The sequence below is a fragment of the Cryptomeria japonica genome, chromosome 3 (genome assembly GCF_030272615.1).
Source record: "Cryptomeria japonica chromosome 3, Sugi_1.0, whole genome shotgun sequence".
In the NCBI taxonomy this organism is placed as follows: domain Eukaryota; kingdom Viridiplantae; phylum Streptophyta; class Pinopsida; order Cupressales; family Cupressaceae; genus Cryptomeria; species Cryptomeria japonica.
The window spans coordinates 522,827,742-522,847,536 of NC_081407.1; positions in this window are offsets into that span (position 1 = coordinate 522,827,742).

Here is a 19,795-nt window from a genome sequence, read left to right on the forward strand (position 1 = left end):
ATGGGCAAGTCATGGAAGCCCTTATTAGCAGTTTGTTTGATATTGAGTTCATTGATGTACAAGATAAGGACACTACTAAGGATGTATGGGATGCACTGGAAACTATTTATGGCAGTGATGAGAATGTCAAACAAGCTAAGGAAGAGAGACTTAGAGGAAAATTTGAAGACATGAGGATGGTTGAAGGTGAGACCGTTCAACAATATGGCATAAGGATCAAGACTGTTGTTGGAGATATCAAGAGCACTAGTGGAATAATTGATGATGCCACCGTTGTCAGTAAAGTTTTGAGATCATTATTACCAGTCTATGCAATCAGAGTTAATGCTTGTAGATGTCTAAAAATGGTCAACGCTTGCGGAGTCATACTTTAACATTTGCGTATTGCCTTATTTTAGGGTTTTTGCGTCACATTAACATTTCTTCCATGTTGCGCACTTGGTCTTTATCATTTGCGGGCATCGAGTCCTTCTTCTACATTCCTCATTTTTCTAACTTTCGAATTAGGTCTTGTCGATAATAATTTTCAATCATGATTTTGGTCGATCCTTATCAACTTGTCAATCTTGTAATTTTGCGATCGATTTGTCATCGATCATCGTCGTCTTCTCAATCATGTCAATTTGGATCAATTAGTCATTGTTCCTCGTCAATTGGCATATTTATCAATCAAATCATTTATCAACATTGGTCCTTTATCAGTCAAAATCATGATCAAATCGAATCGATATCAATTATCTTTTGTCAAGACCTAATTGACGTCCTTGCATTTTCTAGGGTTTCATGATTTATTCATTTAACCTTGTTTGTCATTTCTCCCTCTAGGTTAAATAATTTATTTATTTATCCTAAGTCTTCTTGTCACAATTAAATGTTTATTTAATTGGCTAACTAATTCCTCCCTCTTTGTGAATTAATTAATAAATGAAAAATTGTTAATTAATTCACTTAATTCCTAATTTCCTCATTTTCTAATTTTTCTAATTCCTAATTTCCTCATTTTCTAATTTCCTAATTTCTAATTCATCTAATTTCAATTCTCTCCTATTTTTCTCCTAATTTCATGGGAATGACATTTCAAGTTGTCATAATTTGTCATAATTGACAATCAATCAATTTTGACATAGAAAGTTGTCATAATTTTGTCAAAATTATCAATCAATCAATCTTGCATAGAAAGTGCAAATTTTTCATTATTTGTCATATTTGTCATTCTTGATTTGCAATTTCCATTCGAATCTCTACATGCTAATTTGATCTTTTCTCCAATTTGTCTACAAATTGGATGAAATTCTTCAATCATGGCCCCCTGATCCCTGGTCGAATCAATCTCGCTTCTAGTATTCTTACGCTACCATCTTGTCTACTTGCTTTCACATCATGCTTATGCACTAGTAGGTGAGATCCACAAACAAAGCTACTTGAAGGAGAAAGAAGGAAAATGGAGCCACATGAAGGAGACATTCAAGTTTGCAATGGTTTGCATTTGAATTGATGTCTTGTTTTCATGTCTTTATTGAGTGTTTTTAGGATTGTTGTCATTGCAATTGAGTTTTCGTGATTGAGCTAGACTAATATTGAATTGCTTGTGATGATTGCAAAGTTGACTACATATGAGTTGAATAGCTATGATGGTAGTGTTCAGAAGACTGAGTCAGCTTGTAGAGCATTTGTTGCACCAACCAAAAAAGGAAAAGAAGTACCAGTTATGAATCCATGCAAAGAAAAGTTATGAATGATGAAGAGATTCTGATGGATTTTGAAGCTCTTCTTGCCAAGGGACTTCCAAAAGGCACTGGAAAAAATAGAGGTAAGCTTCCTTTAAAATGTTTTTCCTGCAATAAGATAGGACATATAGCTGTTAACTGTCCTAACAATGACAATAAGGATAAACTGGAGAGGTTTAGAAAGTACAAAGAAGGAAATAGAAGAAATTGTCTTGTTGCAGTGGATGAAGGTGTTACTGATGAAGAATCTAAGGATGAAGAGAATAAGGACATAGTGTTGGTAGCTGTAAAGGAAGAAGTGTCTGACAAGAAAGCACTTGTCTCTCGCATTGACAACTCTAATGAGTGGATTATTGATAGTGGTTATTCTCACCACATGACTAGTGATCAGAGAAATTGTTTGTCTCTAGAAGAATATGATGGAGGTGTTGTCATATTTGGCAATGATGCACCTTGCCTGGTAAAAGGTAAAGGATACATCTCACTGAATGGAAAGAGAAGTGTGGATGACGTCTACTGGGTAGAAGGTCTTAAGCATAACCTGTTGAGTGTTGCTCAGCTAAATGATAAAGGACTAGTTCTAGATTTCAAAGGTGGAGTCCGTAGTTTAATTGGAAAAAGTGGTGAACTTATTGCCACCGGTAAGCAAACCAAAGGTAACTTGTTTCAGTTGAATGCCAAGATAAGTCAGTGTCTGATAGCGAAGTTTGATGACAGTTGGATATGGCATAGGAGACTTTGTCATATGAATTTTGATAATATTGTAAAGGCGAGTAAGATCAAGGCAGTAAGAGGATTGCCTTTGCTAAATAAACTAGAAAATTCTTTGTGCAGAGAATGTCAACTTGGAAAGATGTCTTCCTCAACTTTCAAAGGTAGGTCTTTTTCAGCAGAGAACTTACTTGATCTTGTGCATACCGACCTGTGTGGTCCTATGAAAACTAGAAGTATTCAGGGAGATAAGTATTTCATGATTCTTACTAATGACTTCTCAAGAATGATGTGGGTCACATTCTTGAAAGACAAGTCTAAGGCATTTGGAAAGTTCAAAGCCTTTAGAGAATTAGTAGAGAAGGAAAGTGGTCAAAAGATAAAATGCCTAAGAACTGATCAAGGAGGTGAATTCACTTCTAATGAATTCAACAAGTACTGTGAAGATAGTGGTATCAAGAGGTAGTTGTTTGTCCCAAAGACACCACAACAAAATGGCATAGAAGAAAGGAATAATAGGACTATAGTTGAAGCGGCCAGAACAATGTTGATCCAAGGAAAGGTTGCTCACACTTTTTGGAGAGAAGCGGCAAGCATTGTAATCTATACTATGAACCGGGTACTCATCCAGAAAGGTAAAGTTAAAACCCCTTATGAGTATTGGACTGGGAAGACCCCCACTATGAGTTATTTAAAAGTATTTGGCAGTAAGTGTTACATCAAGAGAGGTGAGCATCTGAGAAAGTTTGATGCTAAATGTGATGAAGGAATATTTTTGGGATATTCCACTAAAAGTAAAGCTCTCAAGTGCTCCAACAATAGAACACAAAAAATTGTTGAGAGTATCAATGTCAGGGTTGATGAATCCCTTGAGGAACCTGAGGAAACCTACAGCGAGAAAGTGGAAGATGAACTAGGTGTAGCCTTCTGGGAATCGGTTAAGAAAGAAACAAGTAAAGACCTCAGTGTTCCTGTACCGATAGAAGTTGTAGTAGGTGAAGAAGAAGAGGAAAAGCAAGCAGAACTAGCTAGACTCATTCCTAGATATGTGAAACTACATCATGATCTGAAGCAGATCATAGGAGATAAAGATGTAGGGATACTCACAAGAAGAAAGGTGAAAGAAAACTCTTGCATGATTTTTGAATTGGAGCCCAAGACTTCTAGAGAAGCACTTACAAATGAAGACCAGATTAAGGCAATGGAAGAGGAGATAGACTAGATAGAAAAGAATGCAACATGGTCTTTGGTACCCAAACTAGAACACAAGAATGTCATAGGTACCAAATGGGTCTTTAGGAATAAGCTAAATGAAGAAGGCACAATTGTAAGAAACAAGGCAAGACTTGTATGCAAGGGATATGCTCAGGAAGAGGGAGAAGACTATGGAGAAACCTTTTCTCCTATGGCTAGACTGGAAGGTGTCTGAATGCTACTTGCATTTGCAGCATTCAAGGGATTTAAGGTTTACCAGATGGATGTGAAGTCTGCATTCTTGAATAGAATCCTAGAAGAGGAAGTGTATATTGAGAAATCGGATGGGTTTGCCTTATCAGAAGATAGTAACCTGGTGTGTAGATTACACAAAGCCCTATATGGATTGAAATAAGCACCTAGGGCATGGTATGAACATTTGCACTCTCATCTTGTGAAGATAGTGTTGGGTCTCAAATCAACAGATTGGATAGGTTCTAAGGAAATGCCAACTCCTATGATGAAACCCTCCAATTGACTTGGCCAACTTATAGAGTGAACCTATTTGGTTACTAACTCTCTCACTTTAGGCTCTGCAGGACCTAGGCGGGTATACCTACTCACTAGTTGTTCCTTTAACTAATGCTTTTTATAGCAGATTGCATGTCCTAATCTGATGTCTCCTAGTCTCAGAATGGCATAAGTTTCTTAAACAAACTGACTTCAGATGTGTGTATTGATCTATGTATCTTACAAAAGTATATATGTTACACTTTGGCTAAATTACCTACTATACCTACTCTAATAATCCTAATGCTTAAAAGTAAAGGGTAACTGGTATGGTTAAAGGGTTTGTTTACAAATGATCAGTGCCTTTCCTCTTATTTGGGCTACAGAGTCTTATATTTCTTTAGGACTTATTGTGTAAACTTATGAGACAATTTTTAAACCCACCCCTTTTGGTAAGTCTGTCAGTTACTGTTTCTTATGGGCTCTATTTTGATGTTTATATTGTAAACTGCTTGAATGAGTTTAACCCTAACTTTAAGAGACCATCCAAGGAAGAAATACATGGAACAATTACAATTCACAAGTAAATCTTTTTTTATCCAAATCTACAATATGAAACACAAAATTTCACTGGAAGAACACAAATAACCTTATCTCCTTTAGGTAATATCACAAGCAACTACCTTCTAAAAATATGTTAACTCTCAACACATATGAGAAAGAAAATGCAACTGGTTATTTCTGATAAAAAGTTTATAAGTACAAAATTGCCTCCACCTCTTGTATCTCTATTCCCCCCCTCTTTACATTTTACATCACACATATATGTGGTTGAATGGTTTTCATACCCCTTTGGGTGAAAAGACACCCCCTTTTAAATAAAAATAATTCCAAATCCCGAAATTGCCTTAGTTTATGTAATTAATTGTCACTTTACAAGTTGTTTAGGCATATTAGAGGTATTTTAAGGCTATTTTATGGGTATATAATGGATAAATGGTCTTTAAATGATGTAAATACCCCCTTTGGTGATTCACAATCCATTTTTTATGCCCATTATTGTGTTTATGTTATGGTTTCATATTGTGCAACAAATATAAAACATATTACTTATACCTATTCAATATATATATATATAATTTTTCTCATTTCTTGTCTTGGAATCTGGAATTCTAAAAATTGCAAAATTTAGGGTTCCAACATATAGGATTTCAAAGAACAAGTGAGGATAGCAACATCTACCTAAAATCTGAAGGTGATCAGATTGTGATCAATGAAGTATTTGTAGATGACATAATCTTTGGAGGAGATGATGAAATGAGCCATGCATTTGTAGATGAAATAAAGAAAGAGTTTGAGATGTCTCTCATTGGAGAGATAAAGTTCTTCATTGGTCTATAGATTCAGTAAATGAAAGAGGGTATCTTTATTACCCAGTCCAAGTATGTCAAAGAGGTATTGAAGACCTTTGGCATGGAGGAGAGCAAACCGGCTGGTACACCGATGGTGACCAGCTATAAATTGACTAAGGAAGATGATTTAGCATTGGTGAATAAGAAGGAGTATAGGTCAATGATCGGTAAGCTACACCATGTGGTGCACAACAGACCAGATATTGCTCATGTAGTGGGCATAGTAGCTCATTTTTCAGAAAATTTCAAGAGAATCCGACTTGGTAGCAGTCAAGAGGATTCTTAGATACCTGAAAGGGATAGTTGATTATGGATTGTGGTATCCATACAATGGTGATTTTAATCTCAAGGTATTTACCAATGCAGATTGGGGAGGTAATGTGGATGACCGAAAAAGAACAACTAGTGGAGCATTCTTTCTTGGTGGAAGATTAGTCTCATGGATGAGTAAGAAGAAGAGATGTACTTCTCAATCTACAGCTGAAGTGGAGTATGTGGAAGCATTTATGAACTACACTCAAGCAATCTGGATGAAACATGTATTGGATGGTTTCAATGTACCTATATCTGAACCAGTGAGTAAATTTTGTGATAATACTAGTGCAATCAATATTTCCAAGAATCTGGTATTGCATGCTAGAACTAAGAACATTGAGCTCAAGTATCATTTCTTGAGAGAGAGGGTTCAAAACAGAGAGGTTGTATTACAACATGTTTCCAGTAAGGAGCAGCTAGAAAACATATTCACTAAGCCCTTACCAAAGACTACATTTACCTATTTGAGAGGTGAATTAGGGGTTTTTCCCCTTCATGAAGTAATCTAAAGATGTGTGATCCACACCAGTCAGGTATTATAGTGACAAATCTTTAAGGATTGATGTGTTGAAGGATGCTACTCCATAGGGGGAGAAACATAGTGGAGTATGGAAGCTTGTGCCTCCACTTTGGCATTGTTGTCAAAGGGGGGGAAGATATATGATAGGGGAGAAGATATCTGATGTATGATATAAGATGAAGATATTTTAGATGCATTGGTCTATGATGTTTTTAGTTGCAATGCTACACTAAGTATTGCCATCAATGCCAAAGGGGGAGATTGTTGGCATATGATGAACCAATATGATAATAATATATGTTGTCATTGATGTCAATAAGTATAGGTCAACCGGTATGAAGATTGGAAGAAGTTGTTATTAATGATCAAGTTGGAGAACCGGTATGAAGAGATGTAGTGAACCGGTGTCATGGTTTCACTAAGTGTGACTACCGATTGGTAGTCTCATCTCTAGGGTTTCTGGTTTGGCAATCTAGCTTCTGTGATGCAACAAATGATATTATGTGATGAGTTAGATAAGAAATAAGGATGAGATTTAGATGCCACGTCAGTTTTGTGCACGTGAAGGATTTCCTTGAGGATCTTGCATATGAAGATCGACTGCATTTAATGTCTATGTCAGAAATGAACATACTTCTTAGTGGTATGAGAAGAAAGTGTGATGGGTTACTGATTTTTATGTGCGGTGAAGAATGGACGATGCAGAATGACTTGTGATCTATTTGAGATTATTTCATTTTATGTAATGTGTTTGGACGATCAAGATTGGACCACTTGTAATAGTAAACCTAAATACTTAGGGTTTAGGGTTTATGTTACCAACCTAATTGTTGTCTATAAGGTTGATGATGTTTGTTATTGTAAGTGTTGGCAAAAGTTGTGTGTGTATCCGAGCGATGAGATACTTTCCATACCAGTGAGTGAAAACTGTAGAGTGTGATTACAGAGTAGAGGAACTGAAAAGGATATGCCTTAGCATGTATTGCTATTATCATATCAGAGCTTTATATGTTATCTTCTAACCATTTAAACAGTAGGAAAATCCCTTGACCAGGTAGCTTTAATAGGCTTATTGTAAAACCTCTAACCAGGTGACTCAAGTTCATTGAGTTCTTTAAATCCTCTAGCAAGGTAACCTTTAATAGGGTTTCAACCTTTAATAGGGTATATAGCCATCCCTTAACCGAATGATCTTTAACAGGATCGGTTCCTAATAGAACCTTATTGTAAAGTCTTTAACCGGACTAGGCTCCTAACAGAGTGAGCTTCAAAAGAGTTCAAAACAAGCTTGTGGGTATTCATCCCCATCGTGGTTTTTCCCATTTGGGTTTCCACGTGAAAAATCTATGTGTCATGAGTTGTGCATTTTTCATGTGATGATTGAGTATTCTTTGTTTAAGTGACTATGCATGCATAGCTAATGGTTATGGTATTACTGATACAACACTTGCACATATGTATGAGTGAAGTAGTTATCAAGTATTGAATGATATTTGAAGCATTTAGTTTTATAGGTTTAAGTTGTCTGAAGTCTTACTGTGTTTAACCGGTATTGCCATGGTTAAGTTCAGTAATGAAGACAACCAGTTAAGCATTATTTTAATATGATAAGTTGTCAGAGAAGTTTGTGTATGTACTGATTCACCCCCCCCCTCCCTCTTAGTACCATTTAGGATATTTGTTTTTCATCATTATTCATCATAATGTTTATGTCTTAAGGAAGATAGAAACAAGGATACACACCTTCATCGCCAAGGAGATATCCTTTAGGCAACAATGTACATAAATTCAAGCTAAAGAGGCATGACTCTTTTAAGCAAGAAAAATATAATTGTAAAAGAGATATCTTTCAACACGTGTAAAGGGAACCCTTTAGAGGAGAAGGAGGAAGAGATATTTTCTCAAACATCCTTTTCCAAAATAAAGGAAGGAGAACAAGAATTCATACCTTCCTCCTATTTCTAAGTAAAAGGATTCTTGATGAAGGATAACACACTTTTGACCCTAAATGAGGGCTTTGTTTATAATAGACATACATCATCAAGTGAATAAGAGGTTGTACTAAATGATATACACCTCTTGTATAGGAGAGAATCATTGAGAAAACAAACAAATTCACACAAAGAATAACATCATATCATAAGCAAACATTACTCATCCTAGGAAAAATAGATCCTTAGAAAGAATAGGAGATAGGAGATATAATCATTTCCCCCCAATCATAGAGACAAAGAGAAGGATTGCACTCCTTCTAAAGAGAGATTATACATAAAAGATGTACCACTTCAATCAAAGAATAGGTCCAAACCAAGGAACAAACATGTATTTGTATGAAGGAAAATTCAATGCAAGAAAATACATCAAGTTATGAAAAATACAACTCAAAAGAAGGGGAAAACTTTGAAAAAAAGAGAAAATGGAATACACTATCCTTGCCCCCCAATTGAGGAGACAAGGAAGAATTATGTTGATGTCCAAGTATAATTAGAATTGAATATGCATCATTACACATGACAAAGAGATCCCAATAAAGTTAAACTACTAATGTCAAAGAGTGAGGAGCAACATAATAAGGTGAATGAAATGCTACGACACTACCTCTTCACCAAGAAACATTGAAAGATCGGTGGTAAGAGCTATGTGAGCGTGATAGTGTTCCAATCTTGAACAAATTATTTAAAATCTTTACAATTTCCAAGAGAATGATAATAACAATGATGAAAAAGATAATACTCATCACCTTCTTTGATCTTATTTTTATATTTTATGAAAGGAAATATAACATTATTATCATTCTTCAATCTCCAACATATTCTTGTAGGTATTTTTTGTTGATTGTAAATATGGCTAGGTATTGTATCTTGATATGTAGGACAAGGTGTGCTAGTGGAAGGAAAAGGATTGTTTTCTTGAGGCAAAAGAATGGTAAAGAAGGAGGAGTATTATTTGATATAGAAGCATTTGAACCTTACGAAAAATCCTCTATAGATGTTTGAGAGTTAGGATATCCTAGGCCTTCCTTAGTAAATTATGTGGGAGGGTCTCCAGGGATCTCAATTCCATGTTCATGTTTTCAGGTCCTTTCCCTCTATAGCCTTGTTTTAAAATCATATCATATCCAACTTCATAAGATGTAGTCAATTGTGAAGGAGAATGGATTTCATTATGAATTTCTTCAAAAAAATTAGTGTAAGGATACATAGAAGGGTCAAAGGGATAATTAGATGAAGAAGGAATATCCCTTGTAGGGAGATCCTCCTTTCTATCATCACTATTCAAGTTCTCTTTGGTTGGTTGGAAAGAAGGGTCCTTATCATCTAAGGCTTCATCTTTGCTTAATATTATGTGAGGAGAAATATTCTAAATAAATGCATAACATCATGTTGTTTTCATATATGTTAATGAATAAGATAAGTTCCAGGAGAATAAGGATGATCTAGAGGGATTGATACACCAACATTTTGACCTTTCCCCCCTTGCACTAGAGTATGTGTATAAGAAGAAGATGGTGTCATTTTTCTCTTCAATGACTACTCTCCATTGGAGAGATCAGTTATAAGAGTATTGATTCTTTCATCATTCTCATGAGATAACCTAGGAGAGCTACAAGTATTAGTCTTTTAAATGCCATATCTAGGATTATCAATTCTAATTAGTGAACTGAGTTGATTGATTTGTTAACTGAATTGATTACTTTGTTCCAAAAAGGTGATTGGGGAGTTAACTAAGATAACTAGGGAGATGATTGATTAGATTTCTCAGTTGACTGAATTAATTGCCTAGTCAAACTGGAAGTCAATGGGAGTTATAATTTCAACGTGTGTTGTAGGATTTTGAGATGAAATTCACATGTAATTTATTGAAATTTGGTGAAAATAGAATTTGGGAGAATTTGAAAATTTGAATTTGAATTGGAGGAATAAGTTAGTTAATTAAATAATTTTAAAAAATTATTTAATTATTTAGAAAATGAATTTAATTAAATAATAAATATTATTCAATTAAAGGTTATATATCAAAATTAATTAAATAACAAATATTTAATTAATTATATAGAAATGGTTAAATGATTAATTAATTAATAAGATAGAATTAAAATAATGAGTAATGTTGAGGTGCGGTGATTAAAATTAATTTGGAAGAATTTAATTAGTTTAATTAAATAATTAAAAAATCATTTAATTAATATGATGAATAATTAGTGTAGATTAATGAGACATTTTTAGGTGTCTACATTGGAAATGTAAGATAAGTTGGGTTCACCAAAATTTATTGGTGGTAAAATTAGGGTTTCAGCAATTAAGACAATAAAACCACTATTCTTACCTAATAGACCATTAAATTGAAAATGAGGGGTGAATTCAATAGATCTAGCCACAATTCAATAAGGAAAAAGACTAGTGATTATATACACTTGTTTATTTGTCTACCCTTTTTGACTTGAAATTGGATTTGTATTGTGAAGTTTAGGATAGAGCAATGGATCAATGATGCAAACCATAAATAACATAATGCCATGAATGTTAGATAGAGCTACATACAAATATCTGTGAAGAAGAATAGGATAAAAACTTGATGTTAAAAATTCAGGCTAAATTGTTGGGACCAAGGTGGTAGGTTGTCTTGGTCATGTAACTTCTAGATGGGCAAGTGGGATCTTTTCTGGATCAGGAAGACACACAAGATCCACTTCTGGAAGATTGAGAAAAAATTTCAAGACCATGGTGGTAGGTCATCTCTGTCCTCCACTTTTGCTACTTCAAAATTTGAACTTATTCATCATCATCAATTCTATTAGAATCTTCGATTGCAGCTCTTAAATCAATTTCCTACACACAAAAAGAGAGAAAAAGGGTTATGGATAGGGGTTTGCCTTAGGTCAAAACCCAGTTTAGGAATTAACCTTGACTTGAATGTAAATACTGAAGTAAATGCTAGAAGATATACCTCAACTCTGTAATGGTAGATAGAAGATTGATGATGCACAAATGTTCTCTAGATGCACGATCATAGATGTTGAATGCAATAACATGACAAACACATGGACATGAAAGACCTGATCAAACACAAATGCTTCAATTAATATTGATGTGACTTTGCTCCATGATTCTTGAAGGATATGGTGGGATGAAATGACACCTTGAATGCTTGGAAGATGAACAAATGATGGGGTATCAGAGAGATCAATTACTTCCAAGTGAAAATGAATTGATAGGATGTCCTTATATAGGATTCCCTAGGCAAATTATGGATTAGGCTGACCTCCAATTGTCACATTGAGGCATGGGGACTAAAATCCATCAAGGAGGGGGAGTGCTCAACCATAATTAAAATGGGTCCCATTTAAGGAGGACCAGTGTGCCATGATGCCATGGTTTAGAAAAGGGCACCGCAATGCCCTTGTCCCCCGAAAGCAGGACAAGAAGCCATCAAACAAAGGGGGTATAACCTTGCGATGGGGTCCACTCATCCATATAAACAAGTGAGATCAAGTTTGGAGTAAAAGGAAGCCAAAATGGTCCTAGGGGGAATGGAGATTCGACACGCTAAAGTAGGAGCACAAATATGAGGTGTGAATTGTACCAGTTACAATTTATGATGCTACAATAACAAAGTTATCCCAACTTTCTGTCAAAGAGGAAAAAATTAATAGAGCTCAAATTTCTTCATCAACACTTTCATTTATAGAAGCTAACTAATTGGTAACTATATTAAAACTATTTAAATATTTCTCTACAAAACCACCTTTAGCCATTTTCATATTATACAACTAATTTATTACACATACTTTATTTGACGTTGAATGTTGTTCATATAGCTTATCTAATATACACATCAAATTAGCAATTATTGTTTATTTAGATATGTTAAACGCTACTAATGGAGATAAACACTGTGTGTGTGAAAAAGTGAAATAAATATGATAGCTGCAAGACACAACACTTCAATTAAGTCATTATATGTATGGTTAGACAGATATAAGCATGAAAATGAAAACCATTACAAATCGACTAATTTCCTTCTAAAAGATGCGAGTATAAGATTACTCTCAGATTTGTATAAGCAATACTAGTGACTAGACTACACCAAAATGAAGGATTTAATCTATATGAGCATGAGATTAAACTAAATGGATGCAAGATGGATGAAAGATTCAAGCAATAACGAATTCAAGCAATAATGGATTCAAGCAATCATGAATAAACTAAATATAGAAAAAGAAATTAAACTAAGATGCAATAATCTCAAAAAGCAAGCACAATATATTCAATGACTCCAGAGCAAAAAGTGTGTAATGACAAATCTCCAAGGTATTATGAATGAGAGATGAAGGCTTAATTTATAGAGAATCACAAGCAAGATCAAGGAAAAGCACAATTTAGGATTAATTGAAATAATTGAGAAATCAGATTCAGTTAACCTTGAGATAGATTCCAATTATAGTTTAATTGAAATGCATTCAAATTATAAGTTCAAGTTGCATTGGTGATAAGAATTAATTAATTCCATGCACTTAAGATAAAAATAGGTGATTCCATGCATATTCTTTGATTTATTCAAGAAAATAGTCTTTTCAATGCAACTGAGCTTTTTTTTCTCAAAAGCTTTGAGTTCCAATTTTAGAGAATGATTAAATTCCTTTTAATTACTTTTCTGATTTCAAGTTATCTCAATTTAGAATAAAGAAATAATATCTCAAGTTTGATTTCTCTTTCAATTCAATTCTTTTTATTCTATTTTCAATTTAACTCTTGCTTTGTGATAAATTAATTCCTTTTTTTGCATGATTAAATGGAAAATTTATTAATCAATTAAATATGCTAGGATATTTAATAAATTAAACAGGATAATTGATCAAAATGATATTCTTGGAATGATTCAATTAATTAAATAAATATTTAATTAATATAGAATATTTGATTTGCCATGAGACATTTTATGATTAAAGAATTAATAATGTGCTCAAGATTAATTTAATTGCCTTTGGTTAGGACCTTGGTGATGTTGTCAAAATTAGGGGCCCATGGTTTAGATGACCATTTTTAGGGTATTACATTTGCCCCTCTTTGAATTAATGTGCGAGTAACATGTTGGTTTAAAGAATAGTTGATGTGTAGGAAATACCAATTCTGAACTTGATTGATAATGAACTAGATGAAGAGTGAGGTATTTAGCTTGATTTGAAGCAATGAAGATGAAGGGAGTTGATTAAAGTGATACCGATCCCGAACTTGATTGAACTAGGAAAGATGAAGAGCAAAGATACCGAACTTGAACTGGATTGATCAAGAAGCAGATCTTACTGATCTAGAACTTGATTGATCTAGACACAGTGAGCGAAGATAAAATCAGTCTTGAACTTGATGGATCAAGACACGATGAGCGAAGATAAACTATCTAGCTTGATTTGATGCAATGAAACTGAACACCTGCTTAGATTGAGCATGTGATCAAAGATACTCTTTAAAATTTTGATTGAGTTTAAATGAATAATCAGCTTGATGAAAAGCGATGAAACTAATTAACGTTAAGAGATTTATTCAGATGAAGACGAATATCAGCTTGATATGAAGCGTTGAAACCAATATGCCCCTAGCGATTGATTCGATTCAGATGATTGAGAGATCTCAACTTGATATGAAGCGATGAAGCTGAGGTGCCCCTTAGTAGTAAGAATTTGTTTTTGTTTAGTTGAAAACTATTTTTACTCAACTTTTGATGAAGATTTGAGGATTTTCTCAATTTTGAAGATGTGAGGTCATGAGGTCATCAATATTAATTAAATATTTATTTAATTAATTGAATCATTCCAAGAAATGTGTGTGTGAAAAAGTGAAATAAGTATTTGTAAGCTGTAGGACACAATACTTCAATTAAGTCATTACATGTATGGTTAGAAAAATATAATCATGAATAATAAAACCATAACAAATCGACTAATTGCCTTCTAAAAGATGCGAGTATAAGATTGCTCTCAGATTTGTATAAGCAATACCAGTGACTAGACTACACCAAGATGAAGGATTTGATCTATATGAGAATGAGATTAAACTAAATGGATGCAAGATGGATGAAAGATTCAAGTAATAATGGATTCAAGCAATCATGAATAAACTAAATATAGAAAAAGAAATTAAACTAAGATGCAATAATCTCAAAAAGCAAGCACAATATATTCAATGACTCCAGAGGGAAAAGTGTGTAATAAAAAATCTTCAGGGTATTTTGAATGAGAGATGAAGGCTTAATTTATAGAGAATCACAAGAGAGATAAAGAAAAAGCACAATTTAGGATTAAATGAAATAATTGAGAAATCAGATTCAGTTAACCTTGAGTTAGATTCCAATTATAGTTTAATTGAAATGCATTTAGCTTATAAGTTCAAGTTGCATTGGTGATAAGAATTAATTAATTCCATGCACTTAAGATAAAAATAGGCAATTCCATGCATATTCTTTGATTTATTCAAGAAAAGAGTCTTTTCAATGCAATTGAACTTTTTTTTCGCAAAAGCTTTGAGTTCCAATTTTAGAGAATGATTAAATTCATTTTAATTGCTTTTCTGATTTCAAGTTATCTCAATTTAGAATAAAGAAATAATATCTCAAGTTTGATTTCTCTTTCAATTCAATTCTTTTTATTCTATTTTCAATTTAACTCTTGCTTTGTGATAAATTAATTCCTTTTTTTGCATGATTAAATGGCAAATTTATTAATTAATTAAATATGCTAGGATATTTAATAAATTAAACAAGATAATTGATCAAAATGATATTCTTGGAATGATTCAATTAATTAAATAAATATTTAATTTATATAGAATATTTGATTTGCCATGTGACATTTGATGATTAAAGAATTAATAATGTGCTCAAGATTAATTTAATTGCCTTTGGTTAGGACCTTGGTGATGTTGTCGAAATTAGGGGCCCATGGTTTAGATGACCATTTTTAGGGTATTACAAACACAGCTGAATCACTCCCAATGCTTTTTAGTCTAGAATATCCCAATCTTCATTTGACATGGTTGCAAGTTTCTTTGTTCTACCATGTAATGGTCACCATAAATCTCTCTGGTATATAAATAATCCTCCATCTGCATTTTCCACAATGAATAAAATTTGTGGCTATTGAACCTTTTCAACTTTTTCTTCTTCAATTGATATTGCTCCCACTCAAACTCGAATCCAAATTGTTGAACACAATTAGCTTTGATACCTCTTTTTAAATAAATAACCAAAAATAAATGAAATCAAAACAAAATTAGAGATTCAAAACTCATACACAAACACGAATTTATAGTGGTTCACCATAAAAGGCTACATCTACTCACAACTAGGGCAATACATTATTTGTTAATTGTTTGTCAAATACATTACACACAACCATAGTTATAAGACTTTGTGAGTCTGGGAAAGACTTGTCGAGTCTTGAGGCGGGTCGCGCTCACTGAGGCCAATGGCCTCTGGACTCGGACTCGGCCGAGTCTGGCCGAGTTTTGATAGAATCGTCGAGTCTGCTAGACTCGCTGAGTCCCATGGGCTAGACTCGGTCGCCTAGGCAACAACTAAAAAGTGAAAAAAATAAAATAAAGTGCACCTGAGCCTACACTCTCATGGTTAAAGAGACACTTATCTCTAACAATCACAGCTAACTTAATATTTACAAATTGGAATTATTAATAAAAGGTTTCATAATTATTCATCTAAACTATGCAACATATAATTGATAGTAATAATTTAAAGGATATTTCTAAAACTATGAGTGTGTGCCTAGAAGGAGACAATTAAAAATCCAAAGTCTCAACTAACCAAGAATCTGATTTCTAGACTTGAAGAAATGAATTAAGAACATTACCATCATATATTTAGCCTAGTATCGTCTATTGTGTATAGGAATATTTATAATTCTATAAAAAATCTCTTCAAACATATTTTGCATTCGTTACATTAATTTGCGTGGAAGTAATTATAGTATAAAAGTTAGTCAAGGAGATATTATATAGTTCACCAGATGAGAAACCTAATATATAAGAACAAAATGACAAACTAATAGAGAATATAAGCTGGAAATTGTGTCTATGTAAGGCTTTGTATAACACAAACTCTTCAGCATTGAACTCTCACTATAAAATACTTAAAAAACCAGCAACAAAGTTATGTCTGCCAAGAAATTTCAACAAGTGCCCTTAATGACCAAAAAGGATGTAAAATAATTAATTTTCTACCAAACGTTCCAAGACCTATCTTAAGCGCACACCTAGGACAGTTGCGAGGTCGACTGATATTGGATCCTATGAGCCTTAGACTTCTAGGCTCTAGCTTTTATGTTGAACTCAATATATGTTTTTGAACTTTTGATGACATGGATTTCATGTTCCATCAATTTTGTAGAAATTTAACACTATCTATATTTCTAATGTGTTATTTATTTTAGCTTATTTCCTTCAGTGCAAGTCTAAAATTTGCATTTATACTTATGTGATAAATGTAACTTGTGTATGTGCTTCTATTTGATGAGATTATTGTGCCTTTAATGTTTATTTATTAAAAAATGCATGAAAGAAGTTTAAAAAATTTTAAAATCTTTGAATTTCTTGGGTTTTTCAATTTGTTGAGTCTGGGCCGAGTCTGGGCACCGAGTCCGAGTCCGAGTCAAAAATCAGCTTGCTGAGTCTGAGTCTTTTAACTTTGCACACAACAACAATATGATTTTTTATAGATGATCATAACAACATTATCTAGAATGTGAAGAGTCATTGTTTTATATATGATCATAACAACATTATCTAGAATGTGACTATTGAGTTTCACATTCAACAAATCGTCCCAATAAAATAGATTGCTAGTCCAAGGGGTGATTGCTAGTCCAAGGGGTGAGTTTTGGATGATTGAAAGAAAGAGTAATTACAATCATTACATAGAAATATAATTAAAGCTCCTACTCTGCATGATGCCACCACGTGTCCACCATAGCACTTCAACATCCATATTATCTACCGAATCAATAGCTTGGTTTGATAACATGTTCGCTTCGTTATTGATTTTTTTTGTTACATGTAGATCACTTTTAAATCTTCACAGTTTTTTATAAGAGTTAAGAAGCTTCCTAAGATGTTGTTCAACTTTCGATTGCATTATTTTCCCATGTTGATGGCATTGATTGTGAGGAAATTATCCCCCTCAATAACATTTTTTTAATTCACATTTTCAGCCCCTTATTCAACCCATGCCATAAAACCTACATTTCCACTTCATTGTTGGACCCATACTATTATGAGTTCTAAAATATACCCCTCAAATCCCCCATCAAAGTTCATCCATCTTCGAGGGGGCCTAAATGGTATTAAGTCTTACAACAATGGTGGATTTAACTTCACAAACTCCATGAATGGGGGGATTATATTTTTTTTTAAATCAAAAGGTCTCAATTGCCAAATAAGACAAAACTCTACTGCTTAATTGAGCTCCAAAGGGGCAGCCCCCATGTAGCCTCGACATAGTTGTGAACAAGCTCCATGGTGGATCTTTCTCTAATGAGGTTGAAGCTCTAGAACATTCTATAGAAAAAATGAGAATTATATTTTATATTTTTACAAAAATAATAAAAAATGATAGGTTAAAACCCTTTCTAGCATCTTAAGAAAAATATAAATGAATATATTGTTTATAATTAATAGTTAGAACTTTTTATTGACAAGCATGAATTGGTGAATGGTCAAATTTCATGGACAACATGAATTGGTTAATTCTACAAGATAATGTGTATGAGTGTTTGAAAAATTTAAACTTATTCAAGTAATAGATTTTTGGATTACATTGCGTGTCAATTTTTTCTCATCAACATTTTGGATCATACAACATGATCCATCATCAAGATGAAAATTTTGACTTTGCTCTCTAATTTTTATCTTGATGATGGATCATATAGTATGATGCAAACTATTGATGAGAAAAAATTGGTACATAGTATAATCCAGAATTCTATTACTTGCATAACTTCATGGACTATGGAAACTACGTGACTAAAATTCAAACTTACACCAAAGTGCTTACTTGACCACTCAAAACACCTCACAATCAATGAAATGTCAATTATATGAACATGTAAGATTTCATTCATCAACATCTATTGAATTAAACACAATTTAAAAAAAAAAAAGCAGATTTATAGTTTGAAAAACTTTTGAGTAAAAGCAAAAACTCAGAAATTAGAAAAAAAGAAGAAGATAAATTCTATTCAATTTTGAAAGTGTCAAGAATGTCCAATAGATTTTACAATGAATACAAATAAACAATTCAAATATTTAATAAGAAAAATTGAATGAAAAGAACATTTTTCTCTAAATTATCATAAAATGAAACAAAAGTATTTTGAACTCTCAACGTTTTGTATTTCCCTTACAATTTCCTTCCCTCCTTTTTTGAAAACAAAATTTGAATCACATTTACAATTTCTTATATTTTATTTTTTCTCAATCCCCATCAAGAAAATGATCCTATATCTCTTTATTGTTCAAAACTATACCTATTTCTCAAATTAAACTCTTAATTTGCTTTGCCTTCATATTAAAGTTTCCTAGTTCAATTCTATTCCTCTTAATACCCGAGACAATGCATTTGTATTCCATCAAATAGTTCATGACCATTTTATATTATAAGGCATTTAACTTTCAAACTTTCCCTTTTGCATTTTGGGATTCAATGAGGGGTTTCAACCTCGTGGGAGCTTCTATAAAACCAAACCAACTAATATTATATCTAAACATAAAAATTTGTTTTGATTAAATTTTGACATTAAATAAAAATATTTTAATAAAATTTATAATATTTCAGATTAAAATTAAAATATTTTAAAATGATTAAAATTGAGTAAATATATTAAATTTTAAATATTTGACAATATATTCAATTCTAACATATAATCATAAATATTGGAATTCTTTTTTTTTTTCAAATTTAACATTTTAATTTTTATCAAAATGGCTCAGGATTTGAGTACGAAATGATTAAATTTATTCAATATAATATGTTAAATTTTGATAATTTTGTGACACAACAAATAACATTAGATTTATCATTCACTTTCACATGCATAGAGAAAATGAAAATGTAAACAAATATGACAAGGCAACAAATCATGATAGATGAACAAACTCAACTAGGCAAACAAATACAACTTATGTGATAAGTCCTATTAGTTGTGTGTTGGCATATTGGCATAACTGATGGAGATGATGGTGTACGGGTAAAGGATGTTAATGATATATTGAAGGACTGTTGGTGATGATATATTGATGGACTATTGGTGATGATATAATTGTGATATGATGCTCAATGATCAGTTATTTGTGTTATCATTGATGGCAACCATGTTTGTTTATGTGTGGTATATCATCTAAGTT